This window comes from Meriones unguiculatus, chromosome 1 (genome assembly GCF_030254825.1).
Source record: "Meriones unguiculatus strain TT.TT164.6M chromosome 1, Bangor_MerUng_6.1, whole genome shotgun sequence".
In the NCBI taxonomy this organism is placed as follows: domain Eukaryota; kingdom Metazoa; phylum Chordata; class Mammalia; order Rodentia; family Muridae; genus Meriones; species Meriones unguiculatus.
This window is the reverse complement of record NC_083349.1, coordinates 75,139,620-75,160,070: the sequence shown is the minus strand read 5'-3', so window position 1 is coordinate 75,160,070 and position 20,451 is coordinate 75,139,620. Positions and strand designations below refer to the sequence as shown.

General features: G+C 43.8%; 1 protein-coding gene across 2 annotated transcripts in view; it reads left to right on the top strand.

The window, feature by feature from the left end:
- The first annotated feature begins 464 nt into the window (after positions 1 to 464).
- Positions 465 to 20,451, top strand: part of LOC132656808 (gamma-sarcoglycan-like) — a 61,041-nt gene continuing 41,054 nt past the window's right edge. For both annotated transcript variants that reach the window (XM_060391951.1, XM_060391948.1), the window contains exon 1: positions 465 to 1,350. The gene's annotated coding sequence lies outside the window, so the exon portion shown is untranslated. The remainder of the gene's footprint in view (positions 1,351 to 20,451) is intronic.

Here is a 20,451-nt window from a genome sequence, read left to right as displayed (position 1 = left end):
CACAGGATTTTCCCCAACAAACTGACTGGATTTCTTAAACTGTGACCTAAAAATTGTAAACATTTGGGCTGCAAACAATAGCCATTTCCATTTTATTACAAGAGAAACATTTCAAATGCCTCCAGTAGCTTCGTTACCTGCTTACTCTAAGGAGCATTTTTCGTTGTTTGAAACCATAAAGCTCAGTAGCATGTGCCTTCCAGGAACGTGTGATCACCAGCATCTGCGGCACACTCACAGAGCATCTTCCCACACCCAGGCTGTTTCACAGAAAACTGCTAACAGCACACGACTGTCCCGCGGTGCCCCCGAGCGTGTGTGTCATGGACAAGTAAACAACACAGTCAGGCCCTAATCACAGCTCACAGCATCCCTGCCTGCCTTGAGAAAATTACAGCTGCTGGATGAGCAGCCAAGCCTTTGCCCGAGGGCGTCTCCTGGTGGCTAGTCACCCACCTCGCTGAAGAAGGAGCGTGAACCGAGGAGTGCGGATTCGGAGTTCTGGAGAGAACAGCTTGGGGAGAGGATGCAAAAGAAGACACTCTAGCACCTGGACCCCCTAAGACCTAGATAACCAAAGGTTCGTGCAATTAATCACTGCATCGGGCCGAGACGGGACTACTGGCTCCGTGTTGAGCCGCGGCTGGGACCTAAGCTAAATCTCAGGCAGTTAGAGGCTCCATGTCCCCACCCTAGGAGCTGAGGAGCCAGGCAGAGCGCGACCCAGAGAGGAGAGTCGGTGCGCGGGTGGCTGGCCCGGAGCGGGTTAGGGTGATGCTAGGGTCCCCGGCCCGCGAAGTGGGGGGTGCAGAGTTGTTGGAGCGCGGCGCGGTAATGGGTCTGGAGGAGGCACCTGGACTCTTGAAGTAGGAGAAGCGCCGGGGACATCTGCAAGGGCCACGCGCAGCATCGACGTGTAGAAGTCGCGGGGTGGAAGGGGCGTCGCGGGCGGGGCGGGGCTCAGGTGGAGTCCTGTGCACTTCTGGGACTTAGAGGAGCGCCGAAGTCAGAGAAAAGGGTGATGGGTCCCGCCACCGACGCGTGACGAGGGCTGGGTTTCCATCAACCCCGCCCTAGAAAAGCTGTGCCCAGAGCACCTGGGATGTGCGCGCCAGCAGCAGGGACCGCTCCGCTTGGAGCTGAGTTGTCAATGCTGATGCCGAGCAAGCCGGAGCCAGCCAAGGTCCAGGTTATTCCGGAACAAGAACGAGTCTGTGTCTGGAATGCAGAGGAATCCGGGACTGTTTGCACCCCGGGACCCCAAAGCACAACAGCATAAAGAGGACGGCTACCATCCACTGCTCAGCACAAACTGCCCTGTTTTCCAACCTCCTAACCAAGGTAACCAAGGTAAGGCTCCCAGTCCGGCTTTAGCCTTCCCCAAGACCTCCCGCCACTTGGAGCTTTGCCTTGCTGCCCCCTCATTTCTACGCTGCACAGCCGGCTCCTCTATGGAGACCTGGGAGGGGGAGCTGGAGGCAGTTAGATGTTGGCCTAGCTTTCCTAAAAGACTGCTGTCTGAGGTGCACTCTGGGACAAGACCCCGTGTGAGTGCGGTGTGGTGTGGGAGGATGAGAGGGCATCTGCGCTCTGTGAGTGGATTCTACACAGGAGCCCACGGCCAACTTGGAGTACGCAGAGAGTCCTCACTAAGCACAAAGATTCGGGAGGGGGGGGTTCTTTGGGATCTTAGAAAGAAACCAGTGTCCCTAAAACGATGGTGGCTAATGTTATCTCAGGCTCAATGACGTCTTCCAGCCATGCTCAGTTACCTCGGAAGTTTGGTGCTTATATATTGGCATGCTCCGTTTAGGAAGATGCTGCTTCTAAAATCCTATTGGACAGATATCCCGATGGTTACAAACATCAGTGTGATCTCATTTTATCAGAAGGGGGAAAAAAAAACACTCCTCAAGCGATGTTGTAAGGTAGAGTCTGTATGGTGAGGACTGTGCGCTGCATACCCAGTGTTCTGTCTTGATGTTCCTGGTCTTCCTAAATGGACATAAACCTGTAGGGCGGTGGAACTGTATTTCTGGCAGGCTGTGTGGATGATTCCTCCTGAGCACTCTGTAATGAAACTGTCAACAATCCTGTACACTGTCCAAAGAAACACTTGTGCTGAAGTGGTGTCGGGAAGTTTACTGAAATGCTCAGCCAGGCATGGGAGCTTCATTCCACAGCCGCGCACCTCTGCCTGCTGTGACTGGCTGAGAGACCTGCCCTCCACAGGGTAAGAACACCTGTCAACTCTGGAAAGCACACAGCTGACACCAGGTTTGTGGAACTCCCCCAGCCCTGCATTCTTTTCGCCTGAAACGTTTCTGTTGCAGAATAAGACCTCAGATTCAAGGGTTAGTGGGTGCTACCCCCAAACCCTAACCCCCGTGTGGCACCCCATGAAGCTTGCACATGCAGAGAAGGTTCCACATCACCACTGTCGTCTCTGAGATGACAGGAGGCAGTCATGATGATCCACTGAGCAAAGCAACCACAACTCTACAGCGGGCTGAAAGGGGAAGAGGCAAACTCTTGTGCTTACCAAAAACTCTGCTTTTTTATAAAACTGTCGAAATACCACTGAGGAACAAGAGGGTGGGAAATTCATTCTGTTTAAGGAAAGTATAGGTAATTATGGTTAGGCTGAATATTTAAAACTGCTCAGTTCACACATGTAGGTTACATTATTCATTCAAACCCTTACATTTGAATCAGCAGTATTTTGTTGTCTGGGGAGTCTTTAATTTACCAGACCACCATGTAGTCATCAACCCTGTCACCCTGCCCCAGGCGGGCTGCTCTCCTGAACTGCAGGCGAGCGCAATGGATGTAGTTTCAATTAAATGAAAACTGGAAACATAACTCTGTTGCATTTTCTGGAATTTGGTTTGTGGAACAGGACCTGAATAGACACAGTAATGATGGCATGGCGATCTGAACAGCCTGTGATCTGAAGAAGGGCACAAAAGCTGTGTCTTTGGATGCTCTCAGCATTTCCTCAGCTGCTGCTGAGGCTGAATTTACGGGATGTGAACACAACAGGACATGTGTTGGTGGTGGTACAAAGCATGTTGTCTCTTCTACGATCACAGTTTGACATATTTCCAAATGTCACTTCCCTGGACGTGAACCTAAATTATGAAATGAGTTTCCTGCATCCCAATTTGTGTTTCATCATGTCATTTTGTTGCATGTGAAGGAAATAACCCACTGAAGTAGGAGACAGAGGGGAAAACAGGAATACAAACTCGGTGCTTTGTAATTGCTTAAGACCCTTTCAAATTTATGGCACTAATAGATCTACATGGCCCAAGAAAAAGTATGGACCTAATACTTAATTTGGAAGCCACCATACCTGGCTGACCCCTTTTTCTAAGATTAATAATTCATTTACAGTAATCTCAGATCAGCAAATGACCTGAGAAAACAGCAACTATGGAAAGTGCGCAGAAACCACGCCTGCCTACATGCTGGGGTTTAAATTGGGGTATCTCCTCAGGCCCGAGCAGCCCCTCTGGGACTGAAGCCAAAGTAAACATTAACCTCATTGAAAGAACTGAAGGAACTGCAGAACTCTTCCCATCCCCCGCTGGGCCAGGCCCTTTTGATCAGCAGTGGGCACTCAACTCTATTTCTTTAAAAATATTTGTTAGTTATTATTATGTGTATAAATGTGCATGACATGCATGTGGGAGAGGAGTGTGCATGCCCTGGTGCATGTGAGGAAATTAGAGGAGGACTTTCAGGAGTCAGGTCTCTATTTCACCTTTGCTTGGGTTCCGGGGACTAACTCTAGGTAGTCAGACTTACACAGCCAGGCTTTCCCACAGAGCCAGCTCACTGGCTCCTTGATTCTGTGCTATTTACAAACCTCTCTTTGTCCACATGATCCAATGTAAATGTCCAGTCAATTAATTCCCCGAATGTGCAGGGAAGCGTTGTGCCTGTCCCTCTATTCCCATGCTCCCTGAAAGGAAAGACGCTATATAGCTCACATTGCCCAGCTTCTACCTGAAGCCAAGTAGTTGGCTATTTCATTTCCTCTACCTGCACCCACACCCACACCCTGGGCTTTGGATCCCCAAATAATACATAAGAGGCTGTGCCAGAGCCCATAGTAAGTTTCAGAGCTAGTACCAAACCACCTTCCTGTTCTGTTACAGCACCTTAGACAAATGGCATTATCCCCCTGTAAACAAGTGCTAGTGATTCATCCGTGTCAAGAGAAAAGGAGGCCTCACATTCAGGGAGAACTACAAGGCAGAAGGGTAGCTCAGTGGAGAAAGTGCTTACAGACAATCGATGACCAGTGTTTGATACCCGGGATCCAAATTCACAAGTGCAAGGAAAGACTTTATTCTTGCAAATTGTCCTCTGACCTCCACACAGCTGAGGCCAGAGATGATCTTAAAGACGACAATGGTGACTCAGAACCCTCTCTGTATGTGTAAGCCTTACGTAAGTACCACACAGGGGTTAGGATTTGTGCGTAGAATCTAGTAACCATTGGGTCTAATATTTTATTCTTGCAACACGATCATTTAAGGTGAAAATAATGCAGTGCTCGGGGAGTTCAAGAGATGAAGCAGCAGCCTGTCTGGTGGAATTGAAGCCCTAGTTTTGATACATCCCAGAGGGTAATTCTTCATGACTCAGCTTCCTTCTCCCTCTACCCACCCTGCTGACCCCTCTCTATGTTACCATCCATATGAGAAGATATTGAGACCCCTCCAAAGCACCTATTATGGATTAGTTCAGGATTAGCTGTACAGATGAGAACTGCATTGGGAGAAATGGTCTCTAGAAAAGTGACTAGCTTACTGAAGACTAGAAATGGAAATATTGTACAGATTGGATATCCCTTGTCCTCTGAGAGTGGGACCAGACTAGTTTCTGGTTCTTTTTAAGGGGTACGATTGGCACATTTGCATCTACAAAGAGATGTCTTGAGGATAAGACCCAAATCGAGATGTTGTAAGCAGTATTGGTATTTACTATGGGTTTATCTTCTAGTAAAATGCTGCTGTTAATCCTCAGCAGCTGTATAACCAAATCACCACACAGAGACTGGGTTTTTAGTTACACAATGTGTTTTAGAACACAATGCTGGGCAATATTTACTTCCTCCTAAACCTCCAAGCCCTTCATTTCCTAACATTTAGATTTCCCACATTTTACTTGCTTTTTGTGAAATCTTAGGTCTGGTTCATGCTCCACGTCCTCCAAGCTCTCTCCTCCAGCTCTCTTCCCTCTCCTCTGCCCCTTCTCCTCCTTCTCCTCCCACTCCTTTCCTGCTCTCTAGCTCCTCCCCTCTTTCCTGTCCTCTGGCTCCTCCCATTGTACAACGTTGTATCTAGTTGCTTTATTTTGTCCTGTTTACACAAGAGTTGAGACAGGATGCTTATAATGAGTATCACAATGCAATATCCAGATTGAAACCAGAGAGTTGGGAGTGGGGATATCAGCATTTGAATTAACAAGGGTAAGGCATATACATTTTAAAAGAACACTATACCAACATCAACATGTGAAATTTTTTCATATTTCACACACATGCACACAGCCTGCAGGTGGCTGCATACAATGTTTTAAATTACTTTGTGCAGAAGACCAAGTTTGTGTGCTGTGTTGCTCAGCTTTGCTGTAACACTTGAGATAATTGATAGTGGGGAGAGGTTTATTTTGGCTCAGAGTTTCAGACTGCACTCTGGAGTAAATGACAGGAAGCTGCTCCCTTTGTGGTGGCTGGGGTTCCGATATTCTGCTATGTTCACAGTGACCTAACTTCCCTCTTAGGAGCTTCATCACCTAACGGTTCTGCCATCTCCCCATAGCATCAAGGTAAGGGCCAAGCTTTTAACATGTGGGTGTCAGGGGATACCCAAGATGCAAATGATAGCAGGCACAGTGTCCACAGAGCACCAGACTTATGGCATCATATTGACACTAAAGGGTTTTGGATTTTGGAGCATTACAGGGTCCAGATGTTTGGATTACAGACGCTCAACCTATACCAACCCACTTAAGCCAGTCTGTTTGTGACCATTTGATGCGTATTTGTTTTAAAATAATAATATATTTTGGTATAATATTGAAACATTTGAGGAAGAACGTCTTAAGCCAAGTTTTGAAAAGTTAAAGGGCACATAGAAAGGGATAGCATATCACAAGCATATCACTGAGCAAATAACAAGCACATATATTTCCCGAGAAAAATATCAAGATGGAGAACAGAACCAAACTATGGTTGTTGATGAATGTTGAATTTTTAAATGGAAAAAAAAAAACTTTTCAAAAGCAAACCTTTCAACAACAAGGAGATTTTTATTTTTAATTATGACAGAGGAATGTACTTGGAATTGTATTTCTTTTTCTTTGATATATAGTTTGGATCCCAATAATTGACTGTGTTCTGGAGGTTTCCTGGCAAGTCTGAAAACATCTCAGAAACCAGTCGGGGGATGTTTTGAAACAGTTGTGTTCGGGGGATGTTTTGAAACAGTTTGACCCTCACACAGCTAAGTAGCAACACACATTCTCTCATGTGCCACAGAGCACAGATATTATTAATGGTACCATTTCTGCCTTTAATGCCAAGAATATATCAAAACATGGCATCCTCAGATTTGTCCCAGAGAATAAGGACTCTTTTCTGACAAACACGACTGCTGAGATAAGGCCAAAGAAAGAAAACTTATGAAGTCCTGGGGAGAGAAGACAGCTACAGGTATAGGGCATGGCTACCTAGAAAACCTGACCACCTCCCCTCCCGAGAGAGAGAGAGAGAGAGAGAGAGAGAGAGAGAGAGAGAGAGAGAGAGAGAGAAATTGCACCTTTATCATTGGAAACCATCAGTGGCCCTATGCTTACACAGAGCAGCTTGGATGTGACTTAAAAATAATAATAATAATCATTTTTTAAATAGGCCTCAGAGGAACTTAGAACAAATACTACATTCTATCGATTGAAACCAAGATCAAAATTGACAAAGCCTTGAGCCATACTCCTGAGCACAAAGGTTTGCTGAAGAGAATGGTATCTCCAAGAGAACAACCCATTGTCCAGTGATGGAGGCAAGAGGAGACCAAGAGGTGTTGGCACCCTGAAAGTCTGGTGCACAGGGGTATAAATGGTCACCTTCGTTTTCACTCTGAACTCCATGCTGTGCTTGGGCTTTCCCTGTACCCTGAAGCTTATGTTTCCCAAGAGCACGTGTTGAAACCCCATTCCTCCCATCGTGTGGTACATCTGGATGGCTGGACCTTTAGGTGGTGCTTAGGCCACAAAGATAGACCCCTCTGGAATAAGAGTGCCCTGATTAAAGGGACCAGGAGAAGCTCCTTTGACCTTTTGCTCTGTCTCAAGAAGTAGCGAGAACCCAACTTTCTAACCAGAACCCGACCACATTGACATCTTTTTCTTAGCTACCAGAAACATGAGAAAGAAACTTTGGTTGTGTATAGATCACCCAGGCTCAGGCATCTAAAACTATGTGAAAACCCAGAACTCCTACAGGAGGAAAAATCCAGAAAGCACCCACAATAGCTGTTAAGTAGCTTAGATAAATATCCACAGACCTCATTTACCCCTGCAATGAAACATGGGGTGGCAGGCTTCCAACAAAGACCCATAGTGTGAAATACATTGACTTCAGGAAACCATTCAAAAGCAACAGGAAGAACAAATTCAATAAAGCAAAGCTGACAAAATACTAGAGTTTGAGTGGGTATATGTCCAAGGAGAACCGAAGGGCCTGCTGCAGGTTCCTTCATGGGAAAGAGCCCGTCCTGCTCTGTGTGGAATCTGAATGGCTGTTTGTGACATGGAACTGAGCATGAGATTCAAGAGCTGACAGCAGCATGTCCAGGAGGAGCCACACTGAGAGCCTGTCTTCCACAGGGCACACTGGCTGCAGCACGGAAACACCCATCAAAGACAACATGAAACAGCCAGTAGAAAAGTGAAAGCTAGCAAATGCAAAACGCCAAGTCTTAAAGAAAATTCCACAGAGTGCAGGGAATCTTATGAAAGAAGTGGGAGATAGTAAGACCTGGAGAAGACAGGAGCTCCACAAGGACAGCAACAGATCCTAAAAGTCTGGACACAGGGGTCTTTTCTGAAACTGATACTCCAGCCAAGGACTATTCATGGAGATGGCCTGGAACCCCTGCACAGAGGTAGCTTATGACAGTTCAGTATCCAAGTGGCCTCCAAAGTAATGGGGACAGGGACTGTCTCTGTCTCTGGCCTGCTCTTTGATCACCTCATGAATAGGCAGATGAGATGGCTCAGTATACAGACAGGGTTAAAACTAATCCTAATCATTTTTTTATTTTTCTTTTTTTGTTTGTTTCTTTTTTAAATTTTTTTTAATTTTTATTAATTACACTTTATTCACTTTATATCCCCCCATAAGCCCCTCCCTCCTCCCTTCCCGATCCCACCCTCTTTCCCCCTTCTTCAGGAATGCCCCTCCCCAAGTCCACTGATAGGGGAGGTCTTCTTCTCCTTCCTTCTGATCTTAGTCTATCAGATCACATCAAGGCCTAATCATTTATAATGCTGATAATCTATCTGGTTTTTAAATAAAACAACCTAAAACAAAACAGAAAAACAAACAAACAAACAAACAAAATTCCAGTCAGAGCATAATAACTTCCTCCCTGGCACAAAGCTAAAAATAGCCGGTGGTGGGTAGCCACTCTTGAGGAAAAGGCGTCCTGGGAAAGATGAACACTCTTGCCTGACAGAAGTGATCCTTTTGCCTTGTTACTTCAGGTTGTCTCTGAGATAGGCCTGCTCTTCCACAGGGGCAGCAATGTTTCACAGCAGTGGGTGGCTGACCCTGGCTGACTGTCACAACAACCAGAAGACTTGAGGGAATGGGGACAGCATCAGAACAACAGGAGGTCTGGTAGAATTGCAGGCCTGTGTTTTTGATGCCTCTTCAAGGGTGATTCCAGCAGTCTTCATGACTCAGTTTCCAGTTGCCTCTGCTCCTCTCTGTGTTATCATCTGTATAATCGAAGAGCCTTCTTGTCTCTAGGCTGTCACCTCCTGCCTAAATCATACCTTGCTCATCCAACTCTTTTCTTAAGACTGTGGGTTTTAGAGCAATTTGGGGTTCACAGAAAAACTGACCAGAAGGAAAATTTATAGGAGAGACTTGTCCTATACATTCCTGTCTTTAAACATGCACAGTGGGGCTTTTGGACACTGAAGCACCAACCAAGAACCATTCATGGACTAGGCCTAGGCCCTCTACCCATATTTAACTAATGGCCAGCTTAACCTCCATGTGGGTCCCCTAGAAAGGGGATGGGGCTATCTTGGACATGGTCTCTGTTTTGTGCTTTCGGTCACTTCCCCTTGTCATGGCTGCCTTGCCAGGACAGTGTGAAAGAGGAAGTCCACAGTCCTGATGCAACCGGATGTACCGGGGTTGCTTTGTGAGGGAGCTCCCATTTTCTGAGGGGCAGGGGAGGAGGGATAGGAGGATGAGGGAAGGACAGAGAAGAGGGACTGGAGAAGAGGGAAGGGACTAAGATTGAGAAGTAAAATGAATAATTAAATAAAAATCATCTATAAAAAAGCAGATACAATATTTTCATTAATTCTTTTTTTTAATTTTATTTTTCTAATTAGTTACATATTCTTAATTCTGTATCCCAGCTGTATCCCTCATTCCCTCCCCAATCCCACCCTCCCTCCCTCATCTCCTCCCTGCCCCTTTCCAAGTCCACTGATAGGGGAGGACCTCCTCCCCTTTCATATGACTCCCTTTTGTCAGGTATTTTCAAAACTGGCTGCAAAGTCCTCCTCTGTGGCCTAACAGTACTGCTCCTCCCTTGGGAGGTGGGGAGGTCAAAGAGCCAGTCATTGAGTTCCTGTTAGAAATAGTCCTTGTTCTCCTTACTATGGGAAACCAATTGATTACTGAGCTATCATGGGTCACATCCGAGCAGAGGTTCTAGATTTTATCCTCTCATGGTCTTTGGTTGAGTGTCCATCTCAGAAAAGACCCTGTGCCCAGATATGTTTGATCCTTGTGGAGCTCCTATCCTTTCCACATCAAACTCCCCTTCTTTCATATGATTCCCTGCACTCTGCCGAAGGTTTGGTTATGAGTCTTAGTATCTACTTTGGAACACTGCTAGGTAGAGTCTTTCAGAGGCTTTCTGCGGTAGACTCCTGTCATACGTTCAATGCATATCCCATTTGTCTTTCTAAATGAGGATAGATCATCATACTCCGTGTCCGCTTTCTTGATTATCTTCTTTAGGTGTATAGATTTCATTATGTTTATCATATCTTTTAGGTCTATATAAGCGAGTATGTTCCATGTTTGTCTTTCTTCTTCTGGGATACTTCACTCAGAATCATCTTTTCTAGATCCCACCATTTGCCTGCAAATTTCATGATTTCCTCCTTTTTGATTGCTGAGTAGTATTCCATTGTGTAAAAATACCACAATTTCTGTATCCCTTCCTCCACTGATGGACATCTGGGTTGTTTCCAGGTTCTGGCTATTACAACTAAAGCTGCTACAAACACGGTTGAGCAAATGTCCTTATTGTGTATGTGAGCAAACTTTGGGTAGATGCCTAGCAGTGGTATAGCTGAGTCTTGAGGAAGCACTATTCCTAATTGTCTGAGAAAGTGCCAGATTGACTTTCAAAGTGGTTGTACCAGTTTACATTCCCACCAGCAATGGAGGAGGGTTCCCCGTTCTCCACAACCTCTCCAACATGTGTTGTCACTTGAGTTTTTCATCTTGGCCATTCTGATGGGTGTAAGGTGAAATCTCAGGGTCGTTTTGATTTACATTTCCCTAATGACTAATGATGTTGAGCATTTCTTTAAGTGTTTCTCTGCCATTCGATATTCCTCTACAGAGAATTCTCTGTTTAGCTCTGTTCCCCATTTTTTAATTGGATTACTTGCTTTGTAGCTTTTCAGCTTCTTTAGTTCTTTATATACACTGGATATTAGCCCTCTGTCAGATAAAGGGTTGGTGAAGATTCTTTCCCAATCTGTAGGCAGTCATTTTGTTTTGATGACGGTGTCCTTTGCTTTACAGAAGCTTTTCAGTTTCATGAGGTCCCATTTATTGATTGTTGCTCTTAAAGCCTGTGCTGTTGGAGTTCTGTTCAGGAAGTTATCACCTGTGCCAATGAGTTCTAGGCTGTTCCCCACTTTTTCTTCTAACAGATTTAGCGTGTCTGGTTTTATGTTGAGGTCTTTGATCCACTTAGACTTTAGTTTTGTGCAGGGTGATAAATGTGGATCTATTTTCATTTTTCTGCATGTAGACATCCAGTTAGACCAGCACCATTTGTTGAAGATGCTATCTTTTTTCCATTGTATAGTTTTGGCATCTTTGTCAAAGATCAGGTGTCCATAAGTGTGTGGGTTTATTTCTGGGTCTTTTGTTTGGTTCCATTGATCCTCCTTTCTGTTTCTATGCCAATACCATGTAGTTTTTATTACTATTGCTCTGTAGTACAGCTTGAGATCGGGGATGGAGATACCTCCAGATGATCTGTTTACAGGTTTGTTTTGAAGATTTTGGGTTTTTTGTTTCTCCATATGAAGCTGAGAATCTTTTTTTCAAGGTCTGAAAAGAATTCAGTTGGTATTTTGATGGGGATTGCATTGAATCTGTAGATTGCTTTTGGCAGGATGGCCATTTTCACAATGTTAATCCTACCAATCCATGAGCATGGGAGATCTTTCCATCTTCTGAGAACTTCTTCAACTTCTTTCTTCACAGACTTGAAGTTTTTCTCAAACAGGTCTTTCACTTGCCTGGTTAGTGTCACCCCAAGGTATTTTATGTTATTAGTGGCTATTGTGAAGGGTGTTGTTTCCCTAATTTCTTTCTCAGCCCTTTTGTCTTTTGTGTACAGGAGGGCTTCTGATTTTTTTGAGTTGATTTTGTATCCAGCCACTTTGCTGAAGGTGTTTATCAGCTGGAAGAGTTCTCTAGTTGAATTTTTGGGGTTACTCATGTATACTATCATATCATCTGCGAATAGTGACACTTTGACCTCGTCCTTTCAAATTTGTATCCCCTTGATCTCCTTTAGTTGTCTTATTGCTCTGGCTAGGACTTCAAGTACTATGTTAAAGAGATATGGAGAGAGTGGGCAGCCTTGTCTTGTCCCTGATTTCAGTGGGATTGATTTAAGTTTCTCTCCATTGAGTTTGATGTTGGCTGTAGGCTTGCTGTATATTGCCTTTACTATGTTTAAGTATGTGCCTTGTATCCCTGATCTCTCCAAGACTTTAAACATGAATGGGTGTTGGACTTTGTCAAATGTTTTTCAGCAGCCAAGGAGATGATCATATGGTTTTTCTCCTTCAGTTTGTTTATGTGGTGGATTACATTGATGGATTTCCATATGTTGAACCACCCTTGCATGCCTGGGATGAAGCCTACTTGGTCATGGTGGATGATATCTTTGATGTGTTCTTAGATTCGGTTTGCAAGTATTTTATTGAGTATTTTTGCATCAATATTCATAAGAGAGATAGGTCTGAAGTTCTCTTTTTTTGTTGGGTCTTTGTGTGGTTTGGGTATCAAGGTGACTGTCGCTTCACAGAATGAGTTTGGTAATGTTCCTTCTGTTTCTATTTTGTGGAATAGTTTGAGGAGAATTGGTAATAGCACTTCTTTGAAGGTCTGGTAGAATTCTGCGCTGAAACCATCGGGCCCAGGGCTTTTTTTGGAGGGGAGACTGTTAATGACTGCTTCAATTTCCTTGGGGGATATAGGTCTATTCAGTCCTTCTATCTGATCTTGACTTAAGGTTGGTAGATGGAATCTATCAAGAAAATTGTCCATTTCATTTAAATTTTCAAATTTTGTGGTGTATAGGCTTTTGTAGTATGTCCTAATGATTGTTTGGATTTCTTCAGTGTCTGTAGTTATGCCTCCCTTTTCATTTCTGATTTTGCTGATTTGAATAGGTTCTCTCTGCTTTTTAGTTAGCTTGGCTAAGGGTTTGTCTATCTTGTTGATTTTCTCAAAGAACCAGCTTTTTGTTTCATTGATTCTTTGAATAGTTTTATTTGTTTCTAATTGATTGATTTCAGCCCTGAGTTTGATTATTTCCAGTCTTCTGCTCCTCTTGAGTGTGTCTGCTTCTTTTTTTTTTCTAGGGTTTTCAGTTGGGCCATTAAGTTACTTGTATGTGATGTTACAAATTTCTTCTTGAAGGCACGTAGTGCTATAAATTTACCTCCGAGCACTGCTTTCAATGTGTCCCATAAATTTGGGTATGTTGTGCCTTCATTTTCATTGAGTTCTAGGAAGTCTTAATTTCTTTCCTTATTTCTTCCTTAACCCAGCTGTCATTGAGTAACAAGTTGTTCAGTTTCCATGTGCGTGTCGGTTTTTGGTTATTTCCATTGTTGTTGATGTCCAGCTTTAGTCCATGGTGATCTGATAGAATACAAGGGATTATCGCAATCTTTTATATTTGAGGCTTGCTTTGTGACCAACTATATGGTCTATTTTGGAGAAGGTTCCATGAGGTGCTGAAAAGAAGGTATACTCTTTTGAGTTTGGGTGTAAAGATCTGTAGACGTCTATTAGGTCCATTTGATTTAGAGACTCTGTAAGTGCTTTTATTTCCCTATTTGGTTTCTGTCTAGTTGATCTGTCCCTTGGTGAGAGTGGGGTGTTGAAGTCACCCACTATTAGGGTATTGGGATCAATGTGTGGTTTAAGCTTTAATAATGTTTCATTTATGAATGTAGGTGCTCTTGTATTTGGGGCATAGATGTTTAGAATTATGATGTCTTCTTGGTGAATTTTTCCTTTGATGAAAATGTAGTGCCCCTCTATGTCTTTTTTGATTAGTATTGATTGAAAATCTATTTTATTAGATATTAGGATAGCCACTCCTGCTTGTTTTTTGGGTCCATTTGCTTGAAAAACTGTTTTCCAGCCTTTTACTCTGAGGTAATGTTTATCTTTGTTGCATAGGTGTGTTTCTTGGATGCAGCAGAATGTTGGTTCCTGTTTCCACACCCATTCTGTTAGTCTGCATCTTTTTATTGGAGAGTTGAGTCCATTGATGTTGATAGATAATAATGACCATTGAATGTTATTTCCTATTATTGTGGAGTTGGCGATGTTACTGTGAATCATTGCTTGTTTGCTTTTGATTTTTGTTGGAAATTATCTTTAACCTATGTTTTCTTGGGTGTATTTGTTTTTATTGGATTGGAATTTTCCTTCTAGTATCTTCTGTAGGGCTGGGTTGCTGTTCAAATATTGCTTAAATTTAGTTTTGTCGTGGAATATTTTATTTTCTCCATCTATGTTGATTGAAAACTTTGCTGGGTAAAGTAGTCTAGGTTGGCATCTATGGTCCCTTAGGGCCTGCATGATATCTCCCCAGGCCCTTCTGGCTTTCATAGTTTCTGATGAGAAGTCCGGTGTGATTCTGATAGGTTTGTCTTTATATGTTACTTGGCCTTTTTCCCTTGCTGCTTTTATTATCTTTTCTTTGTTCTGTAGATTAAGTGTTTTGACTATGATGTGGCATGAGTAGTTTCTTCTCTGGTCTAGTCTATTTGGTGTTCTGTAGGCCTCTTGTATGTTTGTGGACATCTCTTTCTTTACGTTGGGAAAATTTTCTTCTATGATTTTCTTGAAAATATTTTCTGGACCGTGTAACCTGGACTCCTCTTCTTCTTCAATTCCTATTATTCTTAGATTTTGCCTTTTCATGGCATCCTTGATTTCTTGGATGGTTTGTGTTTGGGATTTTTCTGATTTTATTTTTGCTTTGAGAGAAGTATCAATTTCTGTGAGTGTATCTTCAGTACCCGAGATTCTCTCTTCCATCTCTTGTATTCTATTAGTGATGCTTACCTTTGTGATTCCTTCTCTTTTCTCTAAGTTCTTCAGTTCCAGGGTTTTCTCGGTTTGTGTTTTCTTTATTGATTCTAATTCAGTTTTCATGTCTTGCAACATTTCCTTCATCTGTTTGAGTGTGGATTCCTGTGTCTCCAAGATGGTCTCTATTTTTTTGTTTGTTTCCTCTCTTAGTGCCTCTGCTTCTGCCTCCAATTGTTTGGCTATGTTTGCATGTGTTTCTTTAAGAGCTTCTTCGTTCACTTCATTTTTCTTTGTTTCTATTTGGGAGGCCAAATCTTTAAGGGATTTATTTGTATCCTCTTTAACTGTTTGAATCTCTGACTATTTCTCTGAGAGATTTGTTGGTTTCCTCTTTATGTGCCTCAAATAACTGGATAATCATAGCTTTAAAATAATTTTCTTTTTCTGTTTCTGCTGAGTTGGAGTGTCCAATAATTTTGGAGGTTGCCGGTGAAGCCATGATATCTTGATTTGGGTTGGTTGTGTTCTTTCACCGACCACTGGCCATTTGGTTATCTGTCGTGTTCACTGTCTGTTCCTGGATTCTGCTGGAAAAATCCACTGGTTTTTCTCTGGTATCTGGAGAATTCTTCAGGAAAATGAAGGTCTAGTGAAGTCTAGTGGTTTCAGTGTGTGTGTTGGTTATTCAGCTATACCTGTAGAAGGAAAGTTCGCAGGCACAGAAGGGCAAATGCAGGGTAGCGTGTGTTTGAGCGTGTGTTTGTGGGTGTGTCCTAAGGGACAGGGTGTTGGTGAATGAAGAGGCCTTCAGTGTGTGAGAGGGGTGCTTTGCAGGCACTGAAGTTGTTGCAGGCACTAAGGGATCGGAAGCGCTGTTGAAGAATGCGCGCGTGTATTGATTTTACAGGTCTGCTGGTCTTTGGTGTCTATTCAGCTGGTTTTCTGCCACTGAGGGGTTGGATGGCCCACACAATCACTGGCTGGGCAGCCCTGTGTAGTCCGTGCTGCCACTTGCAGACTTGGGATCTGGGAAGGGTTGTACTGTGGGTCTGAGTCTCTGTGGCTAGCACTGTTTTGGGCGTGTGCTCTGGTGGAGTGGAGTTTCGGCGGTGCGTGCACTCCTGCAGAGCTGGGTGGTGGTGGTAGTGGGGGGGTGTTCCGTGGGTCAAGAGCTTGGTGAGACGGCCCTAGGTGGGGTGTGTTCTCCTCTGAGTGGTAGCATTAAGCAGGTCGTTACTGCTCTCCGCTGCGGCTGCGGGGTCTGGAGCCCTGCCTCCCTGCCTCTGCCCATCTTGGGTCCTAGACACTGAGCTTTGCCGCTTTTGGTATCCAGGAAAAATTGTATTGTGGATCTGAGTCTCTGTGGTTAGTGCTCAGTGGTTGGAGCTCTGTGATTGGGCCTGCGCTCCTCCTGTGAGGAGGTTTCTGGGATTATTGCACTCTGGCCACTTGGGACGTGAGCTCTGCTGCACTTCCTGCTTCGGTCTAGCCACAGGATCACGTCAGCGGGATGGGGTAGGGGATGCTCCTTGGGTCCAGAGGGCCCTGAGTGGGACTTGTGTCCAAGGAGAGGACGGGTGTTCAACAGGTGGTTACAGCAGACCGCTGCTGTAAGGGGCCCAGAGCACTGTCTCTGCTGCCTTGATCTCCTGGATGTGAGCTTTGCGCTCTGCTGCCTGGTGCTGTGTGCGGGTTTCCCTGCGGGAGGCCCAGACAACAGAAGCGCCCTATTTCCTTCCCGGAGAAGTCCGCGCCCGATCTAAATCTACAAGCACTCCACACTTCTGTGGTGGCCCCTCTCCTTTAGAAAGCCCAAAAGTCCAGATTCTAGCTTTGATTGACTCTCCACTCACCAATTCCGGAGATTCATGTCTTCTGCCTCTCCAAAACGGTTTGCTCTGCTCGCCGCCATCTTGGAGTCTCCCATTAATTCTTTGAAAAGAAAAAAAAAAAAAAGCACAGCCTCCCCCATTGTCCACATCACCACCAGAGTGTCACATGACTCTCAATGCATGAACATGTGTTGACAAGTCACCTACAATCCACACTGGAGTCCATCCCTTCTGCTGTACATGCTATGGGTTTTAAAGACCACAAAATAACCTGTGTAACTTAAACAGAAGTTTCACGGCATAGCAGTCTTCTGGGCTCTCTGTACCAGCTCCTCTTCCCTGCAATAATTTTTTTCTAATTGGAATTCCACAGTGAAAAGGCTCTTAAGACCACCTTTTTTTTTTTTCTTTTTCCACAGATGCTGAGACTTATAGCCAAACTTTGGGCAGAGTGCAGGGAATCTTATGAAAGAAGTGGGAAATAGTAGGACCTGAAGAGGACAGGAGCTCCACAAGGAGAGCAACAGAACCAAAAAATCTGGGCACAGGGGTCTTTTCTGAGACTGATACTCCAACCAAGGACCATGCATGGAGATAACCTAGAACCTCTGCACAGATGTAGCCCATGGCAGCTCAGTGTCCAAGTGGGCTCCATAGTAATGGGAACAGGGACTGTCTCTGACATGAACTCAGTGGCTGGCTCTTTGATCACCTCCCCCTGATGGGACAGCAGCCTTACCAGGCCACAGAGGAAGACAATGCAGCCACTGCTGATGGGACCTGCTAGACTAGGATAAGAAGGAAGGGGAGGAAGACCTCCCCTATCAGTGGATTGGGAGGGGTATGGGGGGAGAAGACGGAGGGAGGGTGGGATTGGGACGGGAGGAGGGGGGAATTACAGGGGGACACAAAGTAAATAAACTGTGATTAATAAAAATTAAAATTAAAAAAAAATACCACCTTTTTTCATTTGGTAATAAGCACTGAAATTCTTTACGCCTGTCACTTCTCTGATGGATAATCTTCATTGTCAACTGGATCTAAAATGTACTAAGGTATATTAATGAGGTTCCTTGTTGGGTGTGTCTGTAAGGATGTTTCCAGGCAGTATTAACTGGGAGAAGAAGGCCTGACCTGAATATGGGATGTGATAGCTCATGAGCTGGGGTCACAGCCTGCATAAAAGGAAGATGAGAAATCCAGCTGAGCACCATAATCCCTATGTTCCCTGTCTTCTGATCTGTCTAGATGTGAGCAAGCTCCTGCCACCTGAAGTGCTTCCCAACTGCCAGCATGCTTTCCTGGACAGAACTGTCTGTATCCCCTCAAACTGTGAGCTACAATGATTTGTATTCTCTTAGATGTGTTTCTGTCAGATATTTTGTAATGGTCATTAAAAAATTAAGTAATATAGCTTCACAGCTCCTGTCATTTTAGTGATGAGTAATCTTCCATCACCTGTATACACCACAGTTTGTATATCTACCCATAGAAGGAATAGCAGTTGCTTTCAAGTTTTAGTAATTATGAGCAAAACTATTATGACTAATTACCCATATGCAAGTTTTAATGCAGTTATGAGTTTTCAACTCTTCAAGGTAAGTACTAAGGAACATAGTTGCTAGGTTGCATTTTATAGGCATCTTTGTCTTCCAAGGTGGCTGTACTATTTTGCATTTCTACTGCATTAATGGATCCTTTTGTTGCTGAGCACCCTAGCCAGCATTTAGTGTGGTCCATGGCCTGACTTTGTTCTTCCTAATGCATTGCTGACATTATTGCTCTAATTTGCATTAAGATACAATGTAGAACATCTTCTGGGTGCTTATTCATTTTCTGTATATCTTATTTTTAGAGATGTCTGTTTCACTCTTTGGCCTAATTTTGAGTGGGTGTCTGTTTCTTATTGTTGAATATTTAGAGTTGCATGTGTGCTTTGGGGGTGTTCTTATCAGTTAGCTGCATACAGATATTTTCTCTAGATGACCCACTTATTTTTCATCCTTTCGGATACCTTTTGTGGAGATACCTTGGTTTTAATGATGTCCTATTTATTACAGAGATTCGTCACCATGGATGAGCCTTTGATGTCATGTTTAAAAGTTTACTATCAAACTCAAAGCCATCTAGATTTTCTCCGATATTACCTTAGGGAGTTTTGTAGCTTTGCGTCTTACAGTTGTGTTTGTGCTCTGTCCTGAGTTAATTTTGTGAAGAATAGAAAGCCTGTGACTAATGTTGTGAAGAATAGAAAGCCTGTGACTAATTTTGTGAAGAATAGAAAGCCTGTGACTAATTTTGTGAAGAATAGAAAGCCTGTGACTAACTTTGTTTCATGCAGATGTTCAGTTGTCCCAGTGTCGTTTGCGGAAAATTCAAAATTAGCTCCATTGTGTTGCCTTCATTGCTTTGTAAAATTTCTAACTGGGTTTATGTGTGTCTATTTCTAGTCTTTCTATTTCTCTCTGTCTATCTTGGTCAATTTTGATTTTTATTGAGATGTATTTAAAGTCAAAGACACATTCCTCAACCATGCCCCATCTATAAATAAGTCTATTACATCATTTTTCATATCTGTTTTTTTGCCTCTAATATTTCCTTACTTTGTTATTTCTTTGAGTTTTCATCTCTTCTCACATTGCTTGCCTTGCATGCTGCCTGTCTTGTTACATCTCAGAGCATGATATATCAGTCAGGGCTCTCCAGAGAAACAGAAGTGATATAGTGCATTAGAACACTTGCACACACGCACATACAGACACACACATACACACGCTATTACGATAGGTTTGCAGGCTGTGGTCCATCTACTCCAGCACTGGCTGCGGTCCATCTACTCCAGCACAGGCTGTGGCCCATCTACTCCAGCACTGGCTGCGGTCCATCTACTCCAGCACAGGCTGTGGCCCATCTACTCCTGCACAGGCTGTGGCCCATCTACTCCTGCACAGGCTGTGGTCCATCTACTCCAGCGCTGGCTGTGGTCCATCTACTCCAGCGCTGGCTGTGGTCCATCTACTCCAGCGCTGGCTGTGTGTTGACACAATGGCCAAGAATCCAGTAGCTGTTCAGTCCGTGAGGCCGTATCTCGGGTGGCCTTCAGTATATGCCGGAATCTGGAAGGTGGCTCTCATGCCAGTCAAGGAATGAACTTGTCAGCAGGTATGAGGGCAAGCAAGCAAAGAGCAAGAGCTTCCTTCTTCCATGTCTTTTAAATAAGCTACCACCAGAATGGGTGGTCCAGGTTTAAGGTGGGTCTTCCGGCCTCAAAAGATCCAGTCAAGAAAAATCCCCCACAAGCATACTCAGCAGCTGGAGCTTTAGTTAATTCCAGATGTAGTCAAGGTGAAAACTAAGATTAATCATCACACATGCCATTCACAATTGTGTTAAATTCCTAGTCTAATAACCTTGCATCCCCACCTTGCATAGTTTTTAATGTTTACTTTATATCTTCAAAACTCTACTTTTGCCTTTTAGTATGCCTTGTAATTCCCACACAGTGTGTGTGTGTGCGCGTGTGTGTGCGCGCGCGTGCGCACACGTGCGTGCGTTGAATACATAGCATTTTAGCTTTATTTCTTGCCTTTAGTTATATTAATTTTTTTATAATTTCTTACTTAAGAACTGTATTTACAACATTTCCGCCCCTCTTCCCTTTCCCTTCTTGTATCCCCCCTCAAATTCCCAATTTCTTTATTCCTTAATTTTCATTGTTATTCATGCATACACATAATACTCATATAAATATAACATGCCGAATTC